The sequence below is a fragment of the Platalea leucorodia genome (genome assembly GCF_965183815.1).
Source record: "Platalea leucorodia genome assembly, chromosome: 3".
Classification (NCBI taxonomy): Eukaryota; Metazoa; Chordata; class Aves; order Pelecaniformes; family Threskiornithidae; genus Platalea; species Platalea leucorodia.
Window position 1 is genome coordinate 114,890,927 of NC_138825.1, and position 22,482 is coordinate 114,913,408.

The following is a 22,482-nucleotide window of genomic DNA, read 5'->3' on the forward strand; positions in this document are numbered from 1 at the left end:
GAAGAGAGGGGGGAAAGAAACAGTCAGATATGCATAATTTATATCTCTCATTCTTTACAATTAGCAGCAATCAGCAGATTCAGCTGGATTGATAAGCAGGTAGAAGGGATGATGTGTCTTTGTAAGCAAAGGGTATAAAAACCTAGAGGTCTAAAGACTCTGAAGCCATATTTAGGACAACAGGGTGGGCGGCTGTAAGATGGGCATGGAGAATGGCTCTTGAATTACCAGGGTGACCCACTCTGACATATACATGAAGGCTTCAAGGAGGTACTGATAGGATGGGCATCAGAGTCCTTGTGAATTATTTTGAGGTTTCTTAGCTACATAAATAAACTTGAGCTCCCCGTAGTTTTTTGTTACTTTTCTTTCTTTCCAGTCTAGTTCTTTTTTCCAATATACTCAAGCATGCTTCTATGCAGAGAAGAACCATTTAGGAAAACAAAAGGCTATTTTTTTTTTTTTTTTCATTTCCCATAATGGGCTATGAGTATTCTTGAGATGGGATTGTGAAAGTAAACACAGTGCTGGCTGCCTCCAGTACCAGCTAGCAGAAGGGTTACACCTTTTGGTTTTAGTTTTGCATAGACAGGAAAAAGAGATGGGAGCTGGTACATGAAATGCCTGTGACGTGGAAGCTGTTCATTCCATTTCCGTGGATGTATGCCCTTTTCACTGTGTGTGTCTCTCAAACATCAGTAATAAAATCTCCTGTATACATCCTTAGATAGTAGCAATATGCATATATATAGGATCCAAACAATAACCAGAGCAAAGATTAAGTGGCAATCCTGGTTTGAAACTCTATTCCTTACTCCTCCTTCTCACATTGCCTCATTTTTTGCCTTTATCTTTCACCTATGGCAACCTTTACTGAACATAATTGTCCTTGACTGATTAACACTGTATCCAACCACCTATCACAGTGATCTCTGTCTCTACCTCTTTCTCTCCTTAAATTCATCACAATATCAGATAATTAAATGTAGAAAGCTGAGATCCTCCAGCTTTTCCACTGAGAGGTTTTCCACTGTGTACTCCTTGTAATGCTTGCCAGGGCTGATGTTGGTAGAATAGGCTGTGAATTATGCTTGGCTGAGAGATAATAGGAGATTTAATTAGGTTAGAACAATTCTGGAAATAACCTTATTTGTGTAGCAAAGAAGGTAAAGAGACACTCAAAAGAACACAACTATAAATTACTACATTAGCAATAGCTTTTGAATCACTGATAATTACCTCTGCATGTTTTCAGCCCCTTTAGTTAGCAAGCTGGAGTTAAAATTAAAATATTTTTGCAAAGGTTTAATTTAACCCCAGCTTTTGACCTTAATGCTTGGGCAATCGATCCTTAGAGACTTTCCTTTTGGTTCAGAATATGATGATCTTGCAGACAAATAAGTCTGTAAGTAAGGTAAATGACCTTATAAACTTGCTATTCATTAGTTATTCTGCAGTAAATTACATCCTACATACTCTTCCTTACAGTCAATGCAAAGAAGTCTATGTCTTGATGAAAGCACCATAAGCTGCATCATATTTCCTTAGAGTAAGACTGCAAATGGACAATTAATATAAAGAAAAAAGTGTCTTGTAAATCCACCCTTGTGGTCTTGTATTAGTTTGTTTGTGGATCCAATGCTTTCTGTTGACCTCCCAGGGTTTTAAGTAAATGCTTAACCTGCGTCGTTGTGTATGAAATAAGGAAAATAAATTCAACCGGTTTTCAGTAAATGACCAGAAATTTTTCCTCCAGATGATAGAAAGCTTAGGTCTATCTTACCTGAAAGTTATTAGCTCTTTCAGTGCCATCTTGTCAGAACTGTGGTTATCAGTCCCTTCCCTCCCACATCAACACATAAACTAGATCTCTCAAATTACATAGAAATGGTGCATGAGTGGAGCATGCTGTATAAAAAATTTTCAGCTCTTGAACTTGATTTTTCCTTTACTATAAAATAGCCTGAATTTGATGACTTTCTTGGACAAAAGTTTAAAGGTTGAAGGAGAAACAGGAAGAAATGTTTGTGTTTTCAGTCAGTGGAATTTTTTGGAGAGAATTATCTGACAATGCTAGACTTGTAAATAGGGTTTTTAAACTTATTATTATTTTATATCAATAATAAAGTTTTATTAATATTAATAGATTTTTCCAACACTAAACTAATACTAACTTTGAAAAAGATGGTCATGTTGCTTTAACATTTTTTAGACTTTTTTTCCTGCTCACGAGAATCTAAACAAAAAAAATTATTCTATATTGAATATATTTTTATTATGCTGTCTACCTTCAATTAGATTTAAAATCTATTTTTTCATCTTTGACATTTCCAACTCAAAACACTTAGGAATTTTTCAGTTCAGAAAATTTTTTACTTTCTCTTTCAGTTTGAAGTGAACATTGGTGGAAAATATAACTTCCTCCTCTTCCCCACCCCCCCCAAAAAAAAAAGAGTTCTAATTAAATTTAAATATGTATGTTTATTTTACACTGGAACAAAAGAGCAATGAACTATCAGCCTTCTCTACAAGAATATCTGTTCCCTAGTTGCTTGACCCTTGTGCCTGAGAGAAGAGTGTACCACTAGCAAGTTCCTTAGCATGAAGCAGCAGTTCAGTAGGGAGCTAGTGAAGAAAATGACCACCCAACTAGAGGCAGATGATAGTGCACGAATTCAAAGAACTATAAAAACAAATTAGAAAGAATTTTTTCATACTCGGAAAGTCTTCTAATCTCTTGGTGGTCTTGATTTTTATCTCAGTTACACCAAGGAATGAACTAACTCAAATTAATCCATCTCTTATGCAGTAATGTGGATCCAAATTCATGCCACAATAAGTTAATTACTCTTAATGACTTACTTACAGTAATTAATGAGTTACATTAATTCATTATGTTGCTATTATTGCAGTGGTATAGTGGTCACAATTCCTTTAGCTTTTTGTGTTGCAGGGATAAATAGTTTATCTTGTAGGAGGCAATGGTCATAAATTAGATAGATACATAATGATATAATAACGTTAACATTTAACTGTTATCACCTTTAGAAAAAAAAAGTGATTAATAATTTTCCAACAGCACTCTATGTTTGGCTAGGGAAGGAAAGGCAAATGTAACTTAAAATATACATGTTCAAAAGACTGAGAAAAGTTAAAGGAACGATTCCTAATGACTTTTCTGATATTTGGATCAGGGCCTAAATGAACTCTCACGTTTTCCCAGTGTATTATATCTATATCATGTCTCTTCTAGATGATTGCTTTTTCTTGTCCTTTGTAGTGCTGATGGCATTTCCATGATATAACAAGTAATGACACAATGCTGTTTGCTGCTATTCTGCTTTCATGAATCAGTTAAAAGATGGCAAAGCAAAAGTTACTGGAAACTTGCTTTCAGACTGGCTTTGTTCAACAGAGGTTTTTCATGTCACAGTGGTTTCTGCTTACATCATAGTTAAAATCTGTGCCTGCAAGCCTGCGTGTATGGCACAACACAAAGCACGTAAGTCAGTAGAGCAGCGGTTGTTCAGCACTGCTCCTTGCAAAGCATGCAGGGGGCTTTCCTGGCAGTTTTCATGGGAACACTCAAAGCCTTGTACAGCTGCTTCACACAGTCAATGCATGTGTTAAAATCTAGGAAAGGAAGAGAAAGAGATGTTATTCTTTACTGCTGTTCTGAGAATGCGATATATTGGCAACATGCTGCATTTTTATTATATTTCATCACAGGTTGCTTGATACTATGTCATTAGGCATTTATTTCCTTAGTGCAAAAGTGCATTAGAAAAATGGGCAACAGAATCCAAGAATGGGGTTGCTTTGTGTTTGGTATAATGTAAACAAAGTAAGGCTGTTCTTGCCCCAGCAAGCTTGCAGTCTAAAAGATAAAAGAAAAAGAAAAAAAAAGATTGTCTAAGGCCTCTCAAGGCTGATAAGTGGCAGAACTGTTTCCTGAATGCTGCCACATGATATTGAATTTGTTTCCTCACCTTCATTTCAGATTTAAAAAGAAAATTCACACCTTGAAAATTTCTCAAAAGGATGAAAGAATTGCTCTGTTATTTATCTTGCAGAAAGGAAAATAAAGGTGAACTAATACATTTCACCCTGCTGAAATATCTGATGTTGGGTTATAAGCTGCAAAATGATACAGAAAGTTAAGTGTTATATGAAAGTGTTATACATTTATAATATAAATGAGTTATTCAGCTTACAATTGGTTCATCTGTTAAAGGTAAGCCAAAAAGACATTTCATGTTGGGCAAGCTGTGAATAAATTCAAAGCACTGTCAATACAGAAGCTTGGAAAATGATATGTAAAATGTGAAAAAGAATATAAAAAAAGATAGGATGATATAAAAAGGAGTTGAAAGGAATTTTAAGGGGTCATCTACCAGATGTCTCTCTGCTGAAATCAGAAGTAATGGTAGCCATATCACACTTTGTCCAATATGTTCTCTACACTTCTAATAATTTATGTTTTGTGGGCTCCCTAGACCATCTAATGCTTAATTAGCCTTACCATTAGAAAATATTTTTCCTTGTATCCAGTTTAATTCCCTTGCTGGCAATTTAACTTCATTACTTCTTGCTGTAGCTACTTGGACGCAGAAAAGAGTTTATTCCCTTCCTCTCTGAAATAGCTTTCTGTGTAACTAAAGACTGTTAGAAGAAAAAATGAGCACACATACTTTTTTTTTTTTTTTCATAATGGACAACCTTTATTTCATTAATTTTTCTCATATAAAAAAGATGGCTGCATCATTCCATCAAATCTAAGCATTAAGCCTGCTGATTAACTCCTTAACTGAAGGAATGAATGTGGAATAAAAGCAGATCTTTTAATGAAATACAAAAATAAAAAACAAAGTAAACAACAACCAAGCAAACAAACAAAACCACCACCACCACAACAAAATGTTATTTGCATGTATCCTAGAAGTGATGGAATTATGTACCTGAGATAAACAACCTGGATGAAGTTTCCTGTTTGAGACTTTACAACTTAAAATGTGAAATTGTCTTCAGCTTCTGTTTTGGCATCTATAAAACAAGTAAACAACATATAAGGAAGAATAATATAGAAAGTTTCATTAAGGCAGTAATGCAATTAATTTCATTCAGCAGAGGTTTTCTAAAAGGGCATGCTAAAAGCTAAGTGTGTTCTGCATGTAGGACTCCAGGAAAGCGGACTTGAAGCACCTCCTTTTGTAAGGATCCACACTTTCAAGATGGAGGCATTAATGGAGATCTTTGAAAATGTTAATCCAAATCCAGAAGTCCATAGTTAGAGGACTGAAGCTTTTGCAGTCTGCTGGTGAGTTGTAATGAGGCTTCAAAGCATGTGCTAAAATTGGAACAAGAAATGGACTCCTTGTGAGCCTGGGACAAAGACAGAGAGAAGTATTAAATTTCTTGATAAAAGAGAAGTATTAAAGTAGAAAATTCCTTGATAAAATAGTGATGGAAACTACCTCAAATCCTACATTAAAAATAGTGGTTGAAGACTGAAGAATATGGCCAGAGTGAGGCAAAAAAACTATGAACTGAAGATCTATTGTGAATGCTCAGTCCTCTATGCGGGCTTGTGAATGTTTGTATTTGAACTATCTTTGCTGAATTCTGCTTCATTTCCCCAAGCAAACATTGTCTATACTAGTATAAAGGTACAGCACTTGAAAAAACAATATATTCTTAATTTTTCTACAATTTTTGTATGGAATGGGTCCTAGTGCTACTAAAATGGAGGAAGATAGATTGAAATGTATTTCCATAAAGCTGTGCTTACAGACTGGAGATCGGATATACAACTTTTTGGTAGTTACAGATTATTTTATCCTCTGTATTTATTGCAGGCTAAGGATGGGATATACCTGGATATACCTGGATACATCTAGATAATCTATCAACTCAAAAGATGATGTAACAGGTGATCTAAACATAACTTAGTACATGTACTTCCTCAAGTTGTTAACAGCAACAGTTTGAAAACAAGTAAAAATCTTCACTAAAAGACTTAGTTTTCCCATTTGAACAGGAAAATTATTTGGTATAGATTAAAAAAGATAATAGTAATTGACAGCAAGACTTTTTAGAGAAGGAATTTCTCATTTACTTGTAACAGGCTGTCAGGAGCATCAGCATGGAAGTAGAGCAAATTATTTTAAAAGAATCTTACATGAGATCTAAGAAAAAAAAACCAAACATTTGAAAGTTCTCATAGTTAAAAATATGAAGATACACAAAACAACATGGGGGCCTACAAGAAAGCTAGAGAGGGACTTCTTACAAGGGCGTGTAGTGATAGGACAAGGGGTAATGGCTTTAAACTGAAAGAGGGTAGATTTAGATTAGGTATAAGGAAGAAATTCTTCACTATGAAGGTGGTGAAGCACTGGAAAAAATTGCCCAGAGAAGTTGTGGGTGCCGCATCCCTGGAAGTGTTCAAGGCCAGGTTGGATGGGGCTTTGAGCAACCTGGTCTAGTGGAAGGTGTCCCTGCCCATGGCAGGGGAGTTGAAACTAGATGATCTTTAAGGTCCCTTCCAACCCAAACCATTCTATGATTCTATGACTGCAGGAAAAATTAAAGTATGTTATAATAATATCTAAATAGATAAATACATAATCGGTAAATTAACTAATGTATTTCAAGATTCAGCCACAGCTAAAATGATACATTTTAGTATGAAAAACATAGTAGCTTTGTGTACTGTCAGTAGTCTATTAGCTATTTTTAGTCTATTTTTCTCTGCAGCATCTGATGCCTGAAAACAGGAAAATACTAAAATGTTTTTGATAACTTTTTAGTGCTATATTGCTGTAAGGGGCATAATCCAGCACTGCTTGGCTACTTCCCAGAAAGCTATGAAATTGCATCAGGATTGCCTTAGAAAGGAAAGTAAACTACAATCAATGGTTTGAATTAGTAATTGTGTCATCATTTGCGCCGGCATCAGTGACACTGAATAATGCCAACACTCTGCCTTTGCCTGCCTGAGGTATTTGATTTCCACAGCTAAAGGTGGCAGAAGCCCTGCAGTTCTGCCAGTCCTAGCTTGAACAACGCTGGCATGGGGTGACTGGCTGGAGCGGAAATTTGGTCTTAGACAGGGTGACTCAAAATGCAATGGAGACATATTATGGATTTCACAGTTCTACGGCAATCATCCCAGGTGTTCTCCTGGATGTCTCAAGATATACATTTGGGGATGTAAAAAGTTCTGGAGGGGAAGAATTCCTTGGGATGAGGAGAGTCAATTGATTATGATCTTGGCAGACCTAAGATCCCTGGGAGAATCCAGATGCTGCACTTGCCCTGCAGTCATAAACTCTGGACAAGTAGTTCTGCTGAGTGAAGTATTTGGCACCATGTGACTCTCTAACAATGGGAAGCTTTTAAAATGAAGAAAAAAAACCAAAAAACAAAACCTGACATCTATTTGGACAGTACTTTACTGGTGCCACAGGGATGCATATTTTGAGAAGGAAAAAAATTGTGGTTTATTTTTTTAATCAGAATATTACCAACTATCACAATGTAAGAAATTATAATCTTCAAAGAGCTTTACTAATATGTTATCAAGTAGTGATAATACTGTGACTGACTCTATTCCAGACAGGAAATGAGAAGGACATTGAAAAATCTTTCTTGGCTTCAGAAACAAGCTTACTTTTTCTTTTGATTTTCCTAGCAATAAAACAATCTTGGACTTACAGTTTATCTTAATAACCATGAAGAAAAGAAAAAAAAAAGAACACACACACACATGAAAAAAAACAAAACCGAAAACAAAACAAAACAAAACAAAAAACAGTTAAGCTGAATAGTCTTTGTGAATTACATCAAGACTTAAAATTTCTGTTCCAGTTCTAGAAATCTGTCGTATCCTGCCCTAGGCTCTGGCTTTCTCTGGCAGCCTCAGGACCCCACTGATGGATGGGTGGTGAGTCAGGCACAGCTCCCATCACCACCCAGCCCAGAAATCTGCTTGCTGGATCAGCCCAGCCACATGCAACTCTCCTGATTCTTCTGCTGTTCTCCCAGAGCTGATGTGGGGCAAGTATCAGCAGGGATGAAAAAAGCAACTACCAGCTGAGATCAGCATAACAATGCTCCTCCTGGCTTGGCAAGGGGTAGGCTAATTTTTGGCTTTCCAGGCAGAACTACTGACTGCAGATCACAAATGTCTCAGGCTAAATCTTGGGTGTAATAATGAGTGGAACACAAACATAAAACTAGCCAAGGAAGGGGGACTATGCTAATTGCTTAAATTCACTCTTTGTGTGGCTACCAACTGGCTGATATAAGTGTAGTGGACACAATATAGACTTATTCTGCTTTAACACTGATTCTTCCACTCATTATTTTCTTTTCCACATCCCTTCGTTTTCTTTCCTCCTTTGCCCATGGTTTAAAGTATGTTTTCTGCTTCCTGCCAACAAAGTGATAGCAAGCACTGTAAAAAATTGTATTTTCAGTATTATCAACTAGCTTTGAGGTGGTTTTTTTGTTTGGTTGGTTGGTTTTTTCCCTGTACCAAACACATAATGTAGTCTGGAAGCGCTGTAGTTTAACTTTATTTTGCATTTTGGTGAGCTACACAGTGTATGTTAGATGCCCAGGCTTAATTTCTCTGGTTACTGACTCTTTTATATATCCTGATTTGCAATGTTTTTGGTGCATGAGTCAACCCCTGCTGAATTCCATTAGATAACACAGAACCTTAGTGATTACCAAGGAACAGCTGGCCCTGTTTCTGTATGTCTGTCAGGTATAGTATGTGTTTCATTGATGCACTGAAGTGCAAGAGATTTCATCAAAGGTTAAGTACCAAGTTCTCATATATAAGAAGACTTCAAAAATTAACACAATGGTCATACCAAGAGACCATCTAGCAATCCCATCTCTGGCAGATGTAAGAAAGAGGATTAGAAGGAAACTATTTTCCTAAATTCTTACCAGACATTTCTGAGTAGAAAAATGGATTGCTTTTAATAACTACTTCTGTTAATATCAAATTTTTAATATTTTTAAACATTTGGCCTCCACAATCGCCCTTCTATGGCAATGCATCTCACAGTTTGCTCATGTACTATTGAGAAAGTATTTCTTTTTGACTTATTGTTTCTGTTCAGTTATTCTGGAATTCCCCTTTACCTATCGGTTTCCATATTCTTCAAATACTTAGTAATTGTTGGTTTGTGTTCACCTTTTTCATATCGTTTGTGATTTTGTACATCTTTCTTATGTTCCCTATCACCTCTGTTCCAAGCTGAAGAACTCTGGCATTTAATTTCTTCTCACTCTCAAATTGCACTGCCACTCTGAGAAGAAACTCACTGTCACTAAAAAGAATATCAATCAGTTTTTCACCAAATACTCTCATTGTAAGTGGACAAAAAGGTTCTGCAAGCTTTGGAATTACATGAGTACATACAAGAATAGGGTTGGTTGGCTAGTGTTCCCCAGATACTGTTGGTTTCTCTCCCTTGATTTACCTAACTTACCCAGCTCCCAATGGCCTCTCTCATTTCACATTCTATGACATACCACTAACCCCAAAATACACCTCATCATGTGAAGAAAAGTGAAATTGTAGACAGATATATTTCATTTTAATTGTGAATGGGTAATCATGAAAGTGTTAATTCCTATAGAGATTTGTTCTTAATCCAGTTGCAATTCAATATTTTTCCAATTATCTGAAAGAATATTCTATTAAATTATTTCTCATAATTCAGAAATGGATAATGAAAAAAAAAACACTATATACTGCACTATCTAGATTGCTTGATAAGGCGAGTGCAGTCAAGCATGTTTCCTGACACAGTACAGGCAAATGGAAGATTCATGTTCAAAGAGCAAAGAATGGTGCCATTACCATAAAATATGAAATTGTGTCTTTGGGAGCAGTGATTCTGAAAAGGCTTTACAAATCACTTGGATAACCAAATCATTATGAACATCCGATGCAATAATATAGCTAAGAAAGTCACCTTAGTCCTTGCCATGAGAAATTATTCAAGGCTTGGAAAAATATCTTTGTCGGCAAGAGATTTAAGTTTAGTCTATTATTTACTTTATAGAATAGTAAGCTAACAAACAAAATAGTGATTTTATATAACCACTAATCATGTAATCATAGGGAAAAGAGATACTGAAGACTCTGTACTCATGTAAAGGCATAAAAAGATCAAAAAACTGTAAATAATCTCTTCACCAGAAGCAAAGCAATTGGAACAAATTCCCCGGTAGTTTATCCATCTATTTAAGACTTCCTATCTAAGTCACATCTAGAAAAAGACCACAGTCCTTAAAAAAAGGCTAAAGTCTTAATTTAGAAAAGAGTGGTAGTGGTTCTTTATCCTGTATTATGAAAAATATTGGACTGAGTCATTGAAATGGTTCCTTTAAATGATAAAAAAATATTGTACTGATTCCCCCTTAAATTGACACTTCTACTTTCTACTTAATATCGCAATAGTATTTATAACTATGTCTCCGTCTCCACCACCATCACCTTTTAAGTATGACAGTAGTTAAACATAAAGTTCAAATCCCACATTTCTCACTTCAGAAGGTATTTTTCCCTATGGGATAACATTTGGCTAGATTTGGTATTTTAAAGCTATTCTGCTGAGCTTGTTTTTCTTGCTTCCTAATTCTCAATTTCAAAGGTCTTCCATCTTAGTCATATTTCACCCAGAAAAAAGTATTTTTCATTCTGGAGGGTATGAACACCTCATACTTAAGCTAATCTCACAGCCATCCCACCAGCAGTCCCTGACACATGCATTTCTGGGTTTCCACAGTCGTTTCACACTTTGCCTCTTTTCCCTTTGCCCCTACTCAGACTTATCAAAAGAAGTTCAGGAGAGCATCAAGGATCCATGTACATCAGCACATTGCTTTTCCACTGGTGTGCCGAGCCAGCTCAAATATTTCTTAATTGAGACCAAAAGAGAATGTGTGAAACTTCTAGTGGAATTCCTCACACTGGGATTCAAACCACAATTAAGTACCATATGCTCCATGAGAATGCTTATTTTTCCTCTTGCACTTTGAATTAAAAGGAAAACCATACGAATGGGGTAGTAAGAAAAATCTAAAAAGCAACCTCCAAATTATATTCATAATAACCCCAAAAGGCACCCAAGAAAGGACCCATTTCCCAGAACTGATATTTAAATGAAAAGGTTCTCATCAAATTGAACTAGAGTTAAACCTCAACCAATTATATTTAAATGTAATGAAAAATAAATACAGCTGAGCTATTAAGATAGCTGGAATAGCTAAAGATCTGTCAGCACTTCCATTATAAACCTAGTTTGTTCAGGGGATTATAAGTGCTGTAAAAATGTGTTCCAGGCTGAAACTTGGCAGACAAAGGTTGTAGTTTTAGATGTTGGGATTTTTTTTCTTTCTTTTTTTCTTTTTTCTTTTTTTTTTAATAGGTTCAAGAAAAGGATTGGCCACTTTTAAGTTATAGGATTGGTAGGTTCTGGAATTTTCCAACACTATTTTTGGCATTCCCATAATTCAAAAAAGGACTGATTTTAAAAATAAGATGATGTAAGCTATTATTAGTCCATGATGTGAACTAACCATATGCTCCTTTTGGGATTTGTACAGTGGTTTATTTTTAAAAGGCAAGTGGGTTCAAACACAGGTCACTAGACTAATATAGTTTGTTTGACTCGTAGGGTGGGATTTTTCAAGCGCCCTCAGCAGTGGCCTATCTCAGCTCCCAAGAGCTGACATCAATGGTGTCAAAAGCTGAGGACTTAGTATATTCCCACTGATCAGCTGGGATGATGACAATAAACTCAGATACCCACTTACTTATTCTTTTATTATTCGTCTCTCATACTTTCTCTTTGTGATGGACTGGAGTTTCATCAGAAATTCTCCGTATGAGATAGCACAGATTTATTGATATTATTTCTTCCCTACCTCCTTATCTCTGGTGGCTTATAGATGTGGGAAACCAACCGAGCATCAAAGGCCTTTCCCTCCCAGCAATGCCTGGTTAATCACTTTCTCCAAAGAGTACAGGATTATCTGGGGTGCAGCACACACTTCTGGCCTTGAACAAGGCAGTGAGTTAGCTCTGGCTGTCCACTCCACCCTACAGACCACAGCATGACAGCAACCCTACACACGGTGCGGATGCAAAACTAGGAAGGAGATGAGCTGTGAATGTAAAGTACTTGTGACAGTTGTCTAGGAACATGACTAGTCAGAGAGAAGCAAGGATACTTCTTTGCAAGTATGTGTGAACAAGCACTACTGCAAAAGTATCCATGATATCAAGGAACATTAACTTTCACCCTTCATCTTCTTTCTGTCCATGGAGGAGAGTGGGTGTGCGTGCCCAGAGGAAGTGGGTAATGGAAGTTGCTACTATCATCACAAATATGAGTCAGGGTCTTCAAAGGGCTAAAGGACTCTGTTCTGACATTTAGAAATCCCAAGCTCCACAAGGTCCTTCCACACTTTCCCAAGCTCAGCTGTAGCTACAGATCTGTTCCACTTTTGTTGATGTTGAGAACATACTATTTTTTACAAACATGCTTCGAAAAAATTCTGTTTGTCTGCTCCCAGAAGAACCAGTAAGGCAATGGTTTCAGACACACTACCCTGATGCAGGAAATCAGCATTTACATTTGGGCTTGAAAGGGGCAGATCAAGGGTTTGAGTCACCAGTTTTAGAAGAGTAACCAAACTAGGAAGCTATTGATTATTCCAGAATAGAGTTTTTTCTTTCTCACTTTCTTTAGTGTGGTTGTTGGTATGTGGAATGACTTCTGTGTCAAGTTTCTGAGGGATGACAAGCAATTCTGTTTCTTGATTATGTGAAACAGAAAGAGGATGCTGAAATCTGAAAATGTATCATAAAACTGAATTGAATAATTACTTTCTGACTAGCACTTGCTAATTTCCATGAGACCTGAGATCATATCCTTATTTCTCTATTTAGTTACATAATGAAGTATGCTAACAAAAAATACTTCTGTTTTGTTTTTTTGTGTTTCAACTTGCTCCTTTATAAATAACTTTTTATTTCAATCAATGTTAAAGTGTTTTGAGATGCAGGTTTCAAAAAACATTTACACAGCACAATTCATAGCATATGGAGTGAGAAACCGTATTTATTTGTATTTCATATTGCTAATAACTCAACAGCTTTAAAATACTAATCCAATCTTTTTCATACTCACAAACTATGTAGGCTTTCAGGATCAGACTTGGTGGGGCGGTTGTCCTCGTTAAGGAGAATTAAGAAATACTGGCAGTGGGCTACTGTGACTGCTCCTAGTTCACTACATAAGTGAAAAGAAAACAGGAGACTGGAAACAAAGAGAAAGCACAAGATAAAGCATATAACAATAAAGTCTTGTCAGCAAAGTAATATTTTAATACTTCTCCTACTGTCACTGAACAGTGTATGCTAGATATATTGGGATTTCTTCTGAAATGTTTAGTTACTGAATAGTGTTTACCATCATAGAATTTCATTTTTTCCCTGCTGGGGATGAAGGGAGTCATGGGTCAGATTAACCTGGTATGATCAAGTGCCTTATTGAAAGACCACCACAGATTTTACTTCAAACACCTCCAGCACAAGCCTTCAGAAGGGCATAAATTCAGAGGAGTAAGATTTGCTTTGTCATGCTGAGCATCCTCCAAAGGCAAGGATTTGCCATGTTTTAGCATAACACAAGGGGGAACACTTCTGCAATGGGCCTGAGATTTGCCTTAGCCAAAACCTCCATGGAGGTCATATCCTCATTCTCCACCCAGCCTCCCTGTCTCCAGCCTGGCTTGGTGGACAGTGCTCCCAAAATCTTTGCAGATGGATGAGAGCTCTGTGCCCCAGTCTTCTAAGGGGCTGTGAAAGGAAAAAAGATCTTGTTGATCATCTAGGGTATCATCATCCCACAAGTCCAATGTAATAACCTCAGATGCTATCAAGTTGACAGTCTTTGTTACAAGTCATAACCCCTTTTCTGTGGAAGACATAGTGGTTGAAGAGAGGGATTATCTAAACCTGAACTCCTGGAAGCTGTAAATGAAACATTGCCTCAGTTTTCTAGGTGAAAAAGGAGTCTTCAGAAGAGCAATTGTGTCCCCCAGCATGAAATCAAGGCTGTTTCAGAAAAAAAAAAATCAAATACTCATGCAGTAGCCTCATCAATCCAGTTATCAAAAATAACATGAAAAAAATTATTTTGACTTCTTTCAAGAAAGTCTTTAATTTTTTTCATCATGTTTTATTAAATGGTGACAATGGTAATGAAAAAATGGATTTTATTCTCTTCTCTGCCAAGCACTGAGTAGGGGGCAGAAAGACCCATGGTTGCCCTCCTGCTAGGTAGGCATCAGTGAACAAGCTGCACTGTTTCCAGTTGCAGGGGACTTGTGGTTTGCTAGGGATCAGGCAACTGGGAGAGAGAAGAGAGGACAGGCAGCCTTTTCCCTCCCCGCAATGCAGAGGACAGCGAAAGGGTTTGAACACTAAGTTTCAGATGTAATCAGAGCAGCACTGCTCAGAGCACAGGATCTCAAGCTCCCCTCTTGGCTTGTCTGGGAACCCTCGTCCTCTGTGGGGATCACAAGTTGTATCAAAGTAGTGGGGAGGCTGGAGGACAAGTGGAACAAGGGAGAGAAAGAGTTAAATTAAATCTGTGCCTTTTCCATATCAGAATTCCTTCCCAAGGCTGATTCTGGAGAAGACACGTTAAAGGCTGCTGAATACCCAAGCTGCAGTCAGAGGACTGAAGGTAATTTTAAATCTCACTTCACACTTCTGTTTCCATTTCAGTAGGTCCTTTTAGCTGAAGTCCAAGGGCCAGATGATGAGCTGAGCTAAGGGAAGGAAGCTCTGAGTCAACAGCAGCTCACAATTTCCTTTTCAACCGTCAAAACATACCCATACCCATACTCCCTGAAACCTCCTGGCTTCTCTTGTGACTCCTAACTCCATACTCCATTATCTTTTAAGGAAAATGAGATTAATTCGGATCCTTCCTCAATGTGGTTATAAAAGGGGAAATTCCTTAAACCACTCACTTGGAGCAGATCCTTTTAAGGTTTTGCTTTTGTTGTATGAAAGAAAGCTGAGGAATGTTCAATATCGGAAGACCCCACCCCTGGGCTGCATCACTTCAAAACCAAATGTTCAACTATTTGCAGCTCTATTGTTAGATTACTTCGTTATGTGATACACTCCCTGACTGCATGCTCTGTGACACTGGGGACCATAAAACCCCCATTTTGGAAATGAACTCTGGTATGTACATAACCCACACACCAGGGAACAGGGCTTGGTGGCACTCAGAGCACTGCCTGTGTTACGAGGTGTTAGTGAAAGTTTTGGTCTCTTCAGCCCCTTTTATTGGTTCTGCAGTGGATTCCTGACTTACAGATGTTTTCAAAACCAGCAGTTCCAAGGAAAGTCTACTTATTGCCAAAAGTTTACAGCTGAATTTCTTGGCATTCGCAAGCAATGATTTCATCAGAACATGAAATAAGTCAGAGCTGCTGTTGAAAGACACTGTTTTATAATCCAGCATTGTAAATTTAAGACTTTTATTTGCTGCAGAGTTTGGTTTCCATTTGTTCAACTCTCTGATAGGTGTATTGCTTGGGAACAGATATAGAAGTTTTACAGGCCCTTTGTGCAATTTAAAACCCCTGTATAGAATACCATAGTGCACTGCCCATTCACATCATTAAAGACTTTTACAAGAGTATCATGTTCACACTTATATGTACTTTACTCTAGCGACCCTCCCTGTGCCATGTTTGAATTATTATAAATGGGCCCATGCAGAATGCTGCCTCAATACCTGAAGTAGGGAGGCTTTGTTTAAAATTCAAATAATAGCTGAATGGTGTCTATTTGTTCCTGATCAACACTCTGCATACAAAAAAACGTTGCACTTTCTTAAAAGGCAGCAAATGTGGACAAATATTAGCTTTTGGAACTAAAGGGGAAGTTATTCATTCACTCAGCAGTGCTTTGCAAGCTATCAGTCTTCCAGGTATTTCTATTAGCTTTAATCATCGAGGTTGTTTGTTTGGAGCAATTTCTAAGAGAATAAAGGTACCTTTGGCTCTTATCTCCTGTCATCAAAGCATCCATTAGGAAATCCAAGCCCTGTAGGCAAGCTCAAGGGATTACTCAAAGAGGTTTTCTTGAAACAATCAAGAATTCGGTGCCCTCTCTTCAGTGCACAGGAGTTCAGTTGGAAACCATAATCTGAAAGAGAGGTTTATCTGAGGCTTAATACAATTTGAACAGGATTTTGTTCAAGGCAAACCTACAGATAAAAGCACCTTAAGTATGTTGAAACAAAGATGAGCCCGCATTCCTTGTGGTGCTGTTTCTAAGTCCAATGGTCTGTCAACAAAGTAGGGGAGGAAACTCTAAAAGTCTTACAATTATCACAATAGTCAGTAGACTGGGCCACTGAGAAGCTAATTAATAGCTTTTTAATAAAGGAATGCTGATTAAGTGTGAAGCAGTCAAAAGCTGGTTCAGTGTTAGGGGTGGGAAGGCTCGCCAAGTAAACAGGAAGCTTGAGGATGGGGAAATGTAAAGATTGGGAACTTGTTAAGTAAAAAAAAATCTGTTTAAGATATGGGATGAGCTTAAACTGAAAAAAAAAAAAATCTGAAATGCATATAAACTTGAATTTCTACAGAATTTGAGTATTTTCATTCTTAAAGTGCAGCCATGTAATTCAGCTCACTGCTAAAGGAAAGAGAGGAGAGGAGATGTGGTGAAAATGCTAATGCACCTTTACATTTAGGATCCCTGGGCTTAGGATAGAGCCCAGTGTAGTACAGCTAGGATTTGGGTGACCTGGGTTCATGGGTTCAACTCCTGCTTCTTCCACTTGAGTGCCTTGCCCTCTTTGGTTTTCCTTCCCTGGGAAGAGAAATGATGAATGCTTTGAGATCAACTGACAAAAAGCCTAACATGAAATTTAGATATTGTTGTACTGCTGCTGTTCCCAAGAGACCCAACCGTGAGTTGCAACTTTGTCTTTGGTTCTGTAGGAACAGAGAGTACAAAGCCTGGCTCTGCCTTGAAGAGCTTACTGTAATTAAATGGGCCCGACTGAGGCACAAATGAGCAAGTAGGAAATTTTTAAAGAGAAGCATTGTGTTTCAGCTTCTTAAGGTAACAGAAACAGTTATGCTTTTCTTTAGACTGGAAGCTTTTCAGAGTTTGCAACCAGGCGATGAACACGTCTATGAGGATGTCAATCTATAAAGGGAATGAAGTGGACAATATGTATTTGAAATTTCAAAGTAGTTTTGACAAAAAACTGTTAAAGAAACTTAAAGCTAATTAGAAAATTCATTTGCCATGAGGGTGGAGTTCTTTGCAGGACTGAAAGTGAATTAAGGGATAGGAAGCAAGGTGTAAGGCTTAATGGCTACTTTTCAGGATGGAGAAGAGTGAACAGTATGGTCCCTCAAAGATCAGTTCTAGAACCTGTTTTATTCAAGTTCTTTGTCAATGACCTGAAAATGGGAGTGAACAGCAACATCTCCAAGTCTGAAGATGAAATTAAGATCTTTCAGTTGGTTGAATAGCATGCCAACAACAAGAAACAAGAGGATCTCCCAAGTGTGTTTGGCTGCAGTTAAAAATAGCCAGCAAGACATCAGATATCATTGGAAGGACACCACCCAGATGCCATCATTTTGCGTATATATAAAACCTTTGCTGCAGCTGCCTCCTCAGTGCTGTGTGTGGTTTTGTGATCTCAAGGAGGACATAGTGGAACTAGAAAGAGTACAGAGAAGAGTAAGTAGATGATGGAAGAGTTGTCTTACAAGAAAACATTAGAAAGGTTCTTTATGCAGTAGCTAATTAAACTTCTGAAACTTATGGCCATAGGAGGTTGTGTATTCAAAGTAGATTAGATAAATTCATGGACAACAGATTCATAAATCAGTGCTAATAGGACCAAGCAGAGATGTGTCTTCTCCATTCCTTATAAACAAATTTTGATGGGAGACGGACTACAGCACCAAGCTCATGTGCTCTCCCAAAACAGCATCTCATATTGCCTCTGTTGGAAGCAGAATACTCAGTTAGAAGGACTGCTGATCTGACCCATTAGGGCATTTCTTATATTCTGACATTTTTTTCCAGTGTTGGACACTGATCCTACTTAAACTAATAGAGACTAAATACACCATATACACAATATTACTTCCCCAGAAATGGACACTCTGACTTTTAAGACTTGCAATGTAATACTGCTTCATTTTCAAGAGCAGCACATCAGTGCATAAATGAGAATTACAGGCATGTGTTGAACCAACATCAGGCTGAGAAGAAAGTGAATTTCTCAGGGAAGAAAACAATCATAATATTAGCTTTTACATAAGCCTGATAATTTGTCAGGTTGCTATGCAAAATATAGACTCAATAAAAACACTGCACATGGTTCCAAAATCCTTCCTTCATCCTAACAAATTTATGTGTCTGTAGAATTGTAAAATGTAATTAGCTTTCATTGACTCAAAGTCCATCTGTTGTCAAGGATATTTTTACATGATCCCATAAATGAAGTCTATTATAGCCCATACAGTCCATCTATAGAACTGAATATGGATGAGTTACAGAGAGAAGCTCTCCATTTTTTCAGGCAGTTCATGTTGGTTCTGTTTAGGCTCCATCCCAATTTTCACCTGATTCACAGTATCTCTGTCTGACATGAAACTTCAGTCTGCATTGAATCTCTGTATGTTAACCCACTCCAAAAGCCTTGCAGAGGATAACGCAGCATCTTTCAGCCCAAGCCTGGTTGCCATCAGCAAATCTTTCCTGCTTCTTTCAATGCACAGTATGCAAAAATGTAAAATGATTCAGGAGAAAACTCCTCTTATCAATTACCACAAAAAGATCTGATCCTGCAGATATTCACAGGCTGACAGAAAGCTAAGCTTTTAATGTGCAGCAGTGTGCAAGAGTCCTCAGGAAAGGTAGGAATTTTGAGACTGACATCAAAGGCAGAAGACTAACAAGGGACTTTTAAAGTATTTCCTGTACAGAGACTGAACTAAACCCTCCCACCAGGACTGGCTCTGTGCAGAAGCAAAGCAGGCAGTCATTTAAGGAAGTGGGTTATCAACAGTGGCAAAACAGCCACAGTCCCATTTCCAGCTTTTCCTGTGCCAGAACCTGAAAAGCCAAACTTAGCTGCTACTGTCCCAAAGGGAGAAGTCAGAGCAGTATCTACTGCCGTGAGGGCAGTGGACCTTCCTAGTAGCAACAGTTAACGTCTCTTTATCTCCCATCCTTTAGGGACAGTAAGTATGCATTTCCAGATTCCTTCAGCTCATACAGTAATGAAAAATCTTGATTCTTCTCGTCCCATGACATCTTAAATGTTCTGAGAATGTAGTCAAGGGTGGAGCCGTTCTACTTTTTCTTGCTCCTTTGGTTTATTTTTTCTCCCTAAAACCATTTTTCTTTGTATTTCTATTACTTATTATTTCAGGTTTATTTCACTGTCTCTTGTTCTAGTTACTATTAAACTGACCGTACTTATTTTAGAAGATAACTTCTTTGGCTTCTTCATAGGTTATTTACATTACAATACCTTTCAAGTCAATGAAGCTACCATGAAGCTGCACTCACAAAGCCATTGTGATTAAAGTTAAAGGCTTGGAATTTAAATTATGCTTTTGTTTTTGCTCACTAATTCTATTTCAGTTTCTTCAGTTAAAGACATCAAACTTCTTGGAGTGGTGACATGTGTGACAAGTGAAACTTGAAGCTCCTTAGCCTGAAAATTAGCTAAAAATCTTCACAAAATTGGCCTTTGTTATCAGATGTGCCAAAACCATGCAAGTAAAAGTTTAGTGTATCTCATAATTATTGAGATTTCAGAAACTTTTGAATTCTGCATCTGGATGACATTTTAGCTTTTGATTAAAAACTTGACAGAAATGGATACAATTTGTTCTAAGGTTGTCTCAGATGCAATTCCCTTACTTAATTGGTGTGTGTTCATTTGTGAGAGGGTTCTTACTAACATAGGTATGGAATGATGTCACCTTAACCTTAGACACAGAAAGAATAAATGAACTTCCAGAGTAAGACACCTTCCACTGCCTATATAAGCTTTGTATTTCACGCTAGAAGCACCTCTCCCCATTGACTTAAGTGGAAGTGCAAAATGAGTCATATCCTAACTTTGGTCTTTCAAAGTGCAGGATTTCCAGATCTTACCCTTTTAACTTACTACAGTCACTTGGAAGAGATAAAACCTAGATAAGGCAATTCAGAATCTCTGACCTAGCTTTCTCTTCTGAATAATAGTCTGACAATATTTGTCTGGCTTTTAGAGGGACTAATTAAGCATTTAAAAAGCAATGTTTAATGTAGGAACTATGACTATCCCTCCTCTGTGTGCTCAGCTCAATTGTGCATACTTAAGCATCTCAGTCCCATTTTAGATGTCTAGTGTGTTTCACCTGGTTACCAGGTGTTGTCCCAGATGGACATGAGTTCTCATAGGTCCTGTATTGTACTAGCTACCTGCCCCATCAGGACATCTCGGACACTAGGGAATCTCAAATAGCAGTACGTACCCACGAACAGAGAAATTAATTGAACATTTTTCCCTTGTCAATCAGATTCTGTCAATTGCATTTCAGCTAGATGTCCTGGCATGGAACTGAAAACCTTTCACAGCAGAAGACATTTCAGTTTCTAAAAACAGGCATCTTCTCATAAAGAAAACTGGGTTTTTTGCTTTTAAAATACTTGACCAGTGCTACAGATACTATTTCAAATGACAATTTCTAACAACATTTTGCAATGGTAAAACGACTATTTTTTAGTATATAAAAAAGCTAATGCTTGGGATTCTGGCCAACATATTTTTTTCTTTCTCTCAACCAGTTTTCTCATTTGTGTGCCTGTTTGATTGAAATTTGCCTTGGTCTCTAAGAAAGAAAGAACACTGGGGCCTCCTACAGTTTACTTTTTGATTGTAGCTTGTGTTCAAGTATCACACAGAAACCAGAGACACGATGAAGGGGCACATCAGTGAAGATGCTTTGTTAATACACAGAAAGAGATACCACTCTTCACAAAGGTAGGCTTTATCTGTCCAAATTTTGATATATACAATCCGAATTTCTGCTTGTGACTTGATTAGTGGAAAGAAAAAGGCACTTTTAGGATGCAATTTATCTTAGTCTGACCTAGATGTCTAAAACTGTTCAGATGAATGGCATCGTAAGTTTCTACATTTTTCCGTTGACTATAAAGGAAGTCTAGACAGCTTGTTCAGATGTAAATGTCTATACTGCAGATGTCTGAAGTTAAGTGAAAGGAATCAGAGAGTTTACCATCCAAAAATAAGAATGTGGATATCATATGGGGAAGTTCTGAACCATACAAATATTAAAGAACATGCCTAGCGTCACAGATGACACCCGAGTAACCATGCCAAGAACGGAATACATATTTCATGACTTCCAGGTCAATACTTTAATCACAGACCATCTTTTCTATGAAATGTTATGAGTAGGTATATAAAAATGTTCACATCTTAAAATAATGCTTCCAGCTAAGACAGAAAGATTTTGGCTAACCTCCCAGCCATACCTTCCATTCCCACCTACCCACAATATCCCTACATAAGCATTCAAAGGAATATTTAGCTTTTTACTCATTTAAAGAAACTACTGAAGATCCAAATAATAGAGTCCACTCAGGGAAAATGGCATGGTATGGGATACAAGACATAGATACACTTTCTTAAGAAAAATTGCAATCTTATAGAAGAGAAAAGAGTGCAGAGAGAGAAAGAATTGCATCCCTTCCTCTTCGCATTTTTTTAAACTAAAGCCATAATCCCAGGAAAAATATATGAACAGATGTTTTCCCTTGAAAACATTCCAGAAAATGAAAGCACACATGGCAACTGATCTGCTACTTCCTTCAACACATTCTCGTTCAGAGATAACAAATGTACCATGTGATGTTGCCATAGTAGCTACTTCTATTTTACCACTGAGTGAAGCAGAGGAAAAAGTTAATATATCTACCCACACTCTGGGCATCGGACTGGCTGCAGTGGCAGATTGTGCCTCTAGCATTTGATGCCATTTTTGTTCTCTTACATTGCTCTGTGTATTGTATTTTAGACCTTGTGTGCTGAAGTACAGTATGCAACAAGCAGCCATTTAGATCAGGTATCTTGTATGTCCAGATATTCTGATCCATTAAGGTCACCAAGCACTGCTGAGCAGGAATAGCACCTTCAGGTCAGCGAGACTGCCAATGGAGAAGTCCCTCAGGGTGGTCATCTGGCATGGGGAACACCATTCTCCCCTGGGGCAGCTAATCCTCCCCCAGGCCGCCTCCACAACTTGTAGACCAGGAGCAAGGACTTTGTTCAGCACATGTCAGGGCCCTTAGTGTATATTTCAGCA